Raw genomic sequence first — 10650 nt, 5'->3', positions numbered from 1 at the left:
TATTCTGGCCTTCAACTGATTTGGCGAGGCCCACCTTAGGAAGAGCAATCTGTTTTCCTTTTTTCTTTCTTTCCAGTGATCTATCTGTCTCTCTCTTTTTTTCAGTTTATATTGGAGTCTCAGTGATTTACAGCACTGTTAGTTTCAGTTGCACAGCAAAGCGATTCAGTTATACCTTACAGGCATCTATTCTTTTTCAAATTCTTTTCCTATTTAGGTTATTATAAAATGTTGAGCCAAGTTCCTCGTGCCGTACAGCAGGCCCTTGTTGTTTCCCTATTTTAAATATAGTAGCAGTGTTAGGCGCTCAGTCGTGTCCAACTCTTTGATACCCTATGGACTGTAGCCTACAAGTGTCCTCTGCCATGGGATTCTCCAGGCAAGAATACTGGAGTGGGTTGCCATCCCCTTCTCCAGGGCATCTTCCCGACCCAGGGATGGAACCTGGGTCTCGTGCGTTGCAGGCAGATTCTTTACTGTCTGAGCTACCAGGGAAGTCCATTTTAAATATAGTAGTGTGTATATATGTCAATCTCAAACTCCCAGTTTAGCTGCCCACCCCCCGACTTTTCCCCTTTGATAACCATAAGTTTGTTTTCTCTGTTTGTGCTATTAAATGTTAATCTCACCCCCAAAACATCCTCACAGGAACACCCAGAATAATGTTAACCAAATGTCTTTGGCAACCCGTAAAATCCCCCATCACAGCTGTCAAGAGCTCACGCGTGGCTCAGCACCCAAGGACCTCCTCACTTGGACCCTTAGATCAGGCCTCGCTGAACTATACTTTGGCTTTTTCCCCTCATCCAAGACAACACAAGGCGCTGCTAGGAAAGGGAGCTGGCACCTTGAGGGGGCTGACAGTGCTGTCGTCCCATCTCCTTGGGGTGTACTTTGCCAGACTTGGTGAATAAGAACGCAGCAGGCCCAGCTGAATGTGAATTTCAGAGCACTTGAAACAATTGCTTTAGTGTGCCTGTGTCCCAGGCACTACTTCTACAACTTCTTCTGATTTCCCTACTGTGCTTTCTCCTTTATTCTGATTCCCTCGCTTTCTTCAGGTTTGGGAGATGAACAGAGAGATGAGGCTTGGGGCTGGGCCCCCCGCGCTGGCTTGGGTTCTGTGTGAGTCACCCTCAGAGTGACCACAGTATGCGTGCAGGGCCCCCGTGTGGCTTTCACCCTCAGCCTTCCCCTCACAGAACTCTCTCCCTCCCTCGCTCCCTCCCTCCCTCCCTCCCCCGACCACTTCATTCCCTTGGATCAGAGCATGTTTACTGATCAATGTCATCTACGTCCCCAGCACAGGGCTCGTGGCTCCTGTTTCGTGAAGACCCAAGCTGCTCCAGGTCACATCTCCCAGGGTGTTCACATGACCCCAGGGGCACCTGAAGGTCAGATGCTTAAGCCTACGGTGTGAAGAGCCTGAGACCAAAATGCTGGTGCCACGGTCACCCTGCCAGCAAGAGGCTTCTGCTTGGGAGACAGACCTACCTGCCTTGAACCCCTTCAGATAGGCCTGAGGGCTGGAGTCTGATCACAGATAAGAGTGTCTGCCCTGAGAGCTAGGAGAACCAGGCTGCACCCCCACCTTCCGTGCAAGGTTCCTGTGCCATCTTAAACAATCCGCTTCACCTTGCAAGCTTGTCTCCTCATCACCAGAGTCCTACTTGTCAATCTAACTTTTGTTCTTCTACCCAAAATCCTGTGACCTTTAGGGGGAAAGCAGATGAGCTGGCTGGGGTCAAGGTAGGCAGGGTAGAGAGGCTCATCCGTCCTTCAGTTTGCCCCCAGAATAAACATTCACCCATTTGTTCAACAAACAGAGAAGGTTTGCTCGTTAATGGTGCTGGGAAAGTGTCCGCCGCATGCAAGAAACGTTCACAAATGCTGCCTTCCAGGGGGGCCAACTTGACGGTGAAAATACTGGGAACTGGAAGAGTGGTTTGGTCTTCCAATATCAGATGTTGGCCAAGGCCGTCTGGTTAACGCCAAAAGGAGCCAGTTGATTGTGACATAGGCAGCAGCCCACATTTTGCCATTTTATATGCATTGTGCTTAGCGGGAAAGATGGAAGAAAGAGGGATGGACACAGAGATACAGAGGCTGAGATGGCTGGTGATAGAGAACCTTCTGGCCCTCACCTGTCCCTGCCTGTACCACACGGACACCCAGTGAATCCTCGCTGGACAGGCATCTAGTGGGTCAGCCACCAACTCCCTCCACAAGCTAAGTTCGACATCATTTTGCTGCGGCCAAATCTTTCCCCCAAAGGACAGACTATTATCAGGTTCCCCATAAGAATAGCTTAGAAGGTCTTCAGACCCTCCACCATAGTAGTAAAAGTCGTTCAAGCTGTAAAGAACCATTAAACTTCAAACTGGGATATTTCTAATAAATCACCTATGCCCAATATCTTAGTCCATGTTAAACAGATGGGGAAACTGAGGCTCAGAGAAGGAATGTAATTTGTCAGGATTGTATAGGCAGCTGAGGTGGCTGACAGACGACAACTCTGGTCCCTGAACCAACTGAAAAGACCATAAAAGCACGCTGGGGCCTCGTCACAGGATGCCTGCCCCTAGACACCAGACTCGACCAGCCAGTTCAGAAAGCAATGGCAGCTTCTCGGCAGTCAGCAAAGCCCTGTCCGTCTGCCCTGGCTTTGGGCCACATGGGGGCTTTCACCTTCACAGGACAGCGGACGTCCCCATGCCAATAATTATCAACCCTGTGGCTCCAAAAACCAACATCAGTGACAAACAGACTTTGCCTCCAGTTTTTAGACAATTGGGTGCTGGAGAGAGTCTGCTGAGACTGCACGTACATCCTGATGGCTTTGCTGGCCTCTGAAACCCAGGCTGCACATGGAGCCCAGCTAACCCCTCCATCAAGCCCTGACATGCTGCCAGCATCGCCCTGGCGCGGGGGCTCTTGTGCTTGATAAAGGGATGGCCCAGGAGACAGAGGAGATGAATTCCAGGAATGTGATCTTTCAACACCCAAGGAGCTGGAGCCTGGGGTGAGAAATTCCTTCCTGCCTCTTCAAGTGGCTTCAGTGCTCCTAGGACATGACAGGGCCAGGCCTTCTTCTAATCCATTCTCATTCACCCATCCAGCTGCTAAGAGGCAGAGAGCACCCACACCGTGCCAGGCCAGGGGCCGTGGGGGCTCCAGAGCCGTGTCGCCCTGCTTCTCCACCACACCCCGTGCTCAGGGCCCTGTGTGCATCCTCTCAGGACACTCATCTCCTGATCATGTGTCAGATGATCCCCACCCCCTCGCACCTGCCTTTGACCTGTCTGAACTCCTCCCCAGACCGTGACGCCCATGGGAGATTCACACAGAATAAGGTCTTTGCTGTCGACCAAGTTAAGATGAGGTCAGGAAGGTGGACCTTCATCCAGTATGCGTGCGCGCATGCTCAGACGCTTCAGTCGTGTCCGACTCTGTGTGACCCCCTGTAGCCCACCAGGCTCCTGTGTTCATGGGATTTTCCAGGCAAAAATAATGGAGTGGGGTGCCATTTCCTCCTCCAGGGGATCTCCCCGACTCAGGGATCAAACCTGCATCTCCTGTATTGGCAGGCAGATTCTTTACCCCTGAGCCCCCAGGGAAGCCCCATCCAATATAACTGTGTCCTTAAAAATGGGAAATGTGAACACAGATGCACACACACACAGACAATGCCACGTGCAGATGAAGGCAAAGATTAGAGTGATGTGTCTATAAGCCAAGGAATGCCAGAGGCCGCCAGCAACCAGCAGCCCTGAACAGACCCTCCCTCCCGGCCTCAGGAGGGACCAGCCCAGCCTGCACCTTGATCTTGGACTCTGGCCGCAGGAACCGTGGGACGGTACACTGCTGGTATTTAAGCCACTAAAATTAAGCCATTTAAGGCTGCCTTGGCAAATGAGCACAGACTCTGGCAGGAATTTGGAGGGAATCAGTGTGGACAGCAGTGAGGCAAGTGCTGGCTTCCTGCTCCCCAGGAACAAGGGGGGCCTGTCTACACAGCAGACACCCTCTAACACCTGCCACAAGGCAGGCCCTGGAGCCGCTGCTACTTTGAGGTGGGGGAGGGAGATGGATGGGGGAGGGAGCCAGGTGGGGGAGGGGGCCAGGTGGGGGAGGAGCCAGGTGAGGGAGGGGGCCAGGTGGGGGAGGGGGCCAGGTCGGGGATGAGCCAGCTGGGGGAGGAGCCAGCTGGGGGAGGGGGCCAGCTGGGGGAGGGATATGCCCAGGACTGAGCCTGCAGGGGTGATCTCCCTCGGGTGGGGGGGTTGATAGGACAAGGACATGAGTCCAGAGAGCTTCCAGGCGAGGCTGAGCGTGCTCAGGGCCACCAGAGAGGGACGGGGGGCAGCAGACAGGTGGAGCCACCTGCAAAGGTGTGGTCACACCTGGCAGAAGGGCTGCCTTTTTCACAGTCATTGCGCCCACACCCTGAGTCTTTCCAGGAGGCCTCTTTGCAAGCCCGGGAGAAAAGGGTCTTCCAACCCATTGGCCCTGCCCTCTGACCTCGACAGACTGGTGTTCCTAGTCCCCAGGCCCCTTGGAGGACCAAAGTGCCCGTTGCGCCAGACTCCCGTTCACCCTGGACTTGCTGGGAGGGGTCAAGGCCCCTCCCGATGGTCATCTGCCTGAACGTGTCCAGAGATGGCTCGGGAGGAGCGAGGGGCGAGGGGCGGTCCCCCTGGGGCCACTGGCCACCCCCTTGCTTCCACAGAGGGGCCGATCCCTCCTCCAGCACCTTGCTGTTCCCGCCTGAAGTCCCACCGGGAAGGAGCCCAGCCCCCACTGCTTCAGGCCTCCTTCCAAAGTGAGGCTCTGGCCGGGAGCAGACCCACGACCCCAGGGCTTCCTCAGGGTCCTCGGGAGAGAGGCCAGAGCCCTCACCTGCTTCCCAGCCCCCACCCCACCCCCACTGCCGCCATTGATGGGGACCCTCCCATCACGCATGAAGGCCTGACGCCCCCACACACCCGCTGCCTTTGCACCTGCGGTTCCTTCTGCCCAGAACACCCTCCCTGCCCTCCTGCACCTGTGCTTCCTTCATTCACTCAGCACCCCCCGCCCCGGCGGCTGGGCAGGTTGCCCCAGAACCCCAGCGCATCCCCACCCGCTCTATGCTGCACCCCACGGAGTTCCCTAAAATGTGCCAAAGAGCAAGTGCCTCTCCAGCTCAGAAACCATCCATGGCTCCCACTGCCTTCCCCCTTCCTGAGTCTGCCCTCCACTGTCCACCCCTCTCAAGCAGGCCCCGAGTTTGTCCTGTGCCCTCCTGGGGGCTGGATGCACCTGGGTTTCACTTTCTGCTCCCATGTGACCTTGGAGGTGGTACCCGCTCACTAAACAGTGCTATCAACGGGAAGCTTGTACTACAGGTGTCTCTGAGCTCCCTTAGGGCTCCCAGGCCACAATGCTGGAGGAAAAGCACGCTGAGAGTGTCCATCCCACCACGCCCGGGGAGAAGGGTTTGGCTCCTCCTGCCTGCAGCCTCCGAGCGGGGTGCCATGACCCTGCCTTGCGATGTTCAGAAACCGCTAACCTTTGGAGTCTCCCAGAGGATTAAAATAGGAAACTGTCTCCGCCTCCCACATGGGGTAGATGGTTTTCACGGTTCACACGGCACTTTGGCTCAGCAAGCCACGGCTGTCATTCCAGCATTTTCAGACGTGACGATCAATACTTAAAAATGGATTAAAAAAAAAAGAAGGTGAGTGGTGGTGGCACAGGAGGTCTGCTCCCTGGGGCCTCCGCGTGCCACCAGAATGCGTCCTCTTGCTTCTGAACAGGTCTGAGGTGGGATGTGACACACACACACACAAGTGAACGTGCACGCAGACATCCCAAGTAATGCCTGTAAACACACAAATGCACCAACATCCACAAACCCGCACACAGCCAAACACTCGCATCCACCCTCTGCCACGCACAGGCGCGTCCACCGGCCACACAGGCGCGACACGCGCCCTAGGGGCCTGCACCCGTGAGCTTCTGCTCATACCTCCCCCTCCTCGGCGAGCTGGGCATCCCCTCGTCTGACCTGCCTCTGAGCGAATCCACAGGGTGACACACAAAGCCGCAGGCCCACATGGCTCCCCGCGCCTCTCGGCCGCCTGAGAGGCACACACAGTGCACGGGGTGCCCACGCGAACCTCTCCGTGGGGCGGGTGTTCTGCGGGGTGGATGGAGCTCATGTTTCGGGGCTCCCCTCCCTTGCAGGGCCCCTAGAGGGTCCGGTCGGAGTGGAGGACAGGTGGGCGAGAGGAGCTGCAGAAGTCAAGGCGGGGAGTCTGGCCAGGGCGACCACTTCCTCAAGGAGATGGAGGAATTCAGATGCCCAGAGCTGGGACTTCACCCGCGGCATCCCGCCGATGAGGAAACTGAAGCCCAGTGGTGGAAAAGACGCCTCCCCACCCCAGGCTGGCCACCTTTCCACACCTGCTGTCCTCACCTTGGGGGTCCAGACACAGGTGACCCTTCCTCTTGGCGGCCAACCTGGCGATAGGAAGGACTTCAAGGCTTGACCTCAGTCCACGCACAAAAGGCTGGTCTCCAGAAAGCGCTGTTTGTTCACTGGACACAGACGGATGGCTCCCTCCTACATGGCAAGCCCCAGGGGGTGGAAATGAAGGATGCAGTCTAGAAGCTGAAGGCCTGCCTGGGGTGGGCGGGGGCAGGGTGGGGGCTGCCCTGGCAGAGCCGACCTGGGGTGGGGCCGGGAGGGGTCCTCAGGAAGGGGACTCTGGGGGGTTCGGGACAGGAGAGCTTGTAGGAGCTACAAGTGGCACAGGGCAGGAGCCCTGAGCGGGCGCAGGGGTGCTGGCACTCGTCCCAGGCTTGCCTGAGCGCAGGATGGGCTCCTGGCAAGCACAGTGTTTCTTCTGGAGCTCCTGGCTCCGAGAACCCAGAGGAGGAACTTCCCTCGGTTCCTAGCTAACAGTTTGCATTCTGGGCAACCTTTACCATCTCCGAGTTACGTGCTCGGAGGAGATCTCAGGGTGTCATGCTGACATTTCCACTCCTCCAAGCAGCTTGTCACCTCCGTGTTTTATTTCCATGCTGCACCAAAGAGGGTGGTGTCTGGCCAGCCGCGGAGCCCAAGGAGCGGGTCTGGCCTTTTCTTGGGGAACATTTGAAAGGCTCTTGGCAGAACCCCGAACACATATGGGAGGGGGCTGGCGGCCCCACTGGAAGAACTCCAGAGCAGGAGAGAAGAGAGTTCCAGAAACCCTGGGGACTTTCTGAGCCTCTGGTCTAAATAAAGCACCTGCTGGCAGGCTTCCCCTGGCCATGGGGTCAAGGCAGGCAGGGCTGTACATCTGTGAAAAGTGACTGCCTGTCAGAAGCAGTGGACTCAGGGGCCGGCGGGCGGGACCTGCGTGTTGGTCCTGGTCCCATGCCTTTCTGACTGTGGGATGCTTGTCTGCTTGACGAGGGCCTCCGAGCTTCAGTCTCGTCATCTCCAAAACTGGGATAATAATAAATAGCTCACGGGGGTCCTGTGCTCTGTAAAAGGCCCACGCTTTTAAAGTGGAAAAACATCTGTGCAGGAAGGATGATGACTTTCCTCAATGACAAATAGGATGGGGAGGCGGGTTCAGGATGATGGGGGGACACATGTTCAGTTCAGTTCAGTTCAGTTGCTCAGTCGTGTTCGACTCTTTGCGACCCCATGAATCACAGCACGCCAGGCCTCCCTGTCCATCACCAACTCCCGGAGTTCACTCAAACTCATGTCCATCGAGTCGGTGATGCCATCCAGCCATCTCATTCTCTGTCGTCCCCGTCTCCTCCCACCCCCAATCCCTCCTAGCATCAGACTCTTTTCCACTGAGTCAACTCGTCCCATGAGGTGGCCAAAGTATTGGAGTTTCAGCTTTAGCATCAGTCCTTCCAATGAACACCCAGGATTGATCTTCTTTAGAATGGACGGGTTGGATCTCCTTGCAGTCCAAGGGACTCTCAAGAGTCTTCTCCAACACCACAGTTCAAAAGCATCAATTCTTCGGTGATCAGCTTTCTTCACAGTCCAACTCTCACATCCATACATGACCACGGGAGAAACCATAGCCTTGACTAGACGGACTGTGGCTCAGATCATGAACTCCTTATTGCCAAATTCAGACTTAAATTGAAGAAAGTAGGGAAAACCACTTGACCATTCAGATATGACCTAAATCAAATCCCTTATGATTATACAGTGGAAGTAAGAAATAGATTTAAGGGTCTAGATCTGATAGATAGAGTGCCTGATGAACTCTGGACAGAGGTTCGTGACATTGTACAGGAGACAGGGACCAAGACCATCCCCATGGAAAAGAAATGCAAAAAAGCAAAATGGCTGTCTGAGGAGGCCTTACAAATAGCTGTGAAAAGAAGAGAAGTGAAAAGCAAAGGAGAAAAGGAAAGATATAAGCATCTGAATGCAGAGTTCCAAAGAATAGCAAGGAGAGATAAGAAAGCCTTCCTCAGTGATCAATGCAAAGAAATAGAGGAAAACAACAGAATAGGAAAAACAAGAGATCTTTTCAAGAAAATTAGAGATATCAAGGGAACATTTCATGCAAAGATGGGCTCGATAAAGGACAGAAATGGTATGGACCTAACAGAAGCAGAAGATATTAAGAAGAGGTGGCAAGAATACACAGAAGAACTGTACAAAAAAGATCTTCACGAGCAAGATAGTCACAATAACGTGATCACTGACCTAGAGCCAGACATCTTGGAATGTGAGGTCAAGTGCGCCTTAGAGAGCATCACTACAAACAAAGCTAGTGGAAGTGATGGAATTCCAATTGAGCTATTTCAAATCCTGAAAGATGATGCTGTGAAAGTGCTGCACTCAATATGCCAGCAAATTTGGAAAACTCAGCAATGGCCACAGGACTGGAAAAGGTCAGTCTTCATTCCAATCCCAAAGAAAGGCAATGCCAAAGAATGCTCAAACTACCGCACAGTTGCACTCATCTCACACGCTAGTAAAGTCATGCTCAAAGTTCTCCAAGCCAGGCTTCAGCAGTATGTGAACCATGAACTTCCTGATGTTCAAGCAGGTTTTAGAAAAGGCAGAGGCACCAGAGATCAAATTGCCAACATCCGCTGGATCATGGAGAAAGCAAGAGAGTTTCAGAAAAACATCTATTTCTGCTTCATTGACTATGCCAAAGCCTTTGACTGTGTGGATCACAATAAACTGTGGAAAATTCTGAAAGAGATGGGAATACCAGACCACCTGACCTGCCTCTTGAGAAACCTGTATGGAGGTCAGGAAGCAACAGTTAGAACTGGACATGGAACAACAGACTGGTTCCAAATAGGAAAAGGAGTACGTCAAGGTTGTATATTGTCACCCTGCTTATTTAACTTATATGCAGAGTACATCATGAGGAATGCTGGGCTGGAAGAAGCACAAGCTGGAATCAAGATTGCCGGGAGAAATATCAATAACCTCAGATATGCAGATGACACCACCCTTATGGCAGAAAGTGAAGAGGAACTCAAAAGCCTCTTGATGAAAGTGAAAGAGAAGAGTGAAAAGGTTGGCTTGAAGCTCAGCATTCAGAAAATGAAGATCATGGCATCTAGTCCCATCACTTCTTGGGAAATAGAAGGGGAAACAGTGGAAACCATGTTAGACTTTATTTTTGGGGGCTCCAAAATCACTGCAGATGCTGATTGCAGCCATGAAATTAAAAGACGCTTACTCCTTGGAAGGAAAGTTATGACCAGCCTAGATAGCATATTAAAAAGCAGAGACATTACTTTGCCAACCAAGGTCCGTCTAGTCAAGGCTATGGTTTTTCCCATGGTCATGTATGGATGTGAGAGTTGGACTGTGAAGAAAGCTGAGCCTCAAAGAATTGATGCTTTTGAACTGTGGTGCTGGAGAAGACTCTTGAGAGTCCCTTGGACTGCAAGGAGATCCAACCCGTCCATTCTAAAGGACATCAATCCTGGGTGTTCATTGGAAGGACTGATGCTAAAGCTGAAACTGCAATACTTTGGCCACCTCATGGGACGAGTTGACTCACTGGAAAAGACTCTGATGCTGGGAGCAATTGAGGGTAGGAGGAGACGGGGAAGACAGAGAATGAGATGGCTGGATGGCATCACCGACCCTGTGGACATGAGTTTGAGTGTACTCCGGGAGTTGGTGATGGACAGGGAGGCCTGGCGTGCTGTGGTTCATGGGGTCGCTAAGAGTCAGACACGACTGAGCGACTGAACTGAACTGAACTGAACTGAGACGGACCTTTGTTGGCAAAGTAATGTCTTTGCTTTTCAATATGTCATCCAGTTTGGTCATAACTTTCCTTCCAAGGAGTAAGCGTCTTTTAATTTCATGGCTGCAATCAGCATCTGCAGTGATTTTGGAGCCCAAAAAAATAAAGTCTGACACTGTTTCCACTGTTTCCCCATCTATTTCCCATGAAGTGATGGGACCAGATGCCATGATCTTTGTTTTCTGAATGTTGAGCTTCAAGCCAATCTTTTCACTCTCCTCTTTCACTTTCATCAAGAGGCCTTTGAGGTCCTCTTCACTTTCTGCCATAAGGGTGGTGTCATCTGCATGATACATGTATACTTATGGCCAATTCATGTTGATGTATGGCAAATCACAATGTTGTAATTATCCTCCAA

Source organism: Moschus berezovskii, chromosome 21 (assembly GCF_049115385.1).
Source record: "Moschus berezovskii isolate FMDL1 chromosome 21, NW_MosBer_1.0, whole genome shotgun sequence".
NCBI classification, from domain to species: domain Eukaryota; kingdom Metazoa; phylum Chordata; class Mammalia; order Artiodactyla; family Moschidae; genus Moschus; species Moschus berezovskii.
Note: the sequence above shows the minus strand (reverse complement) of the source record.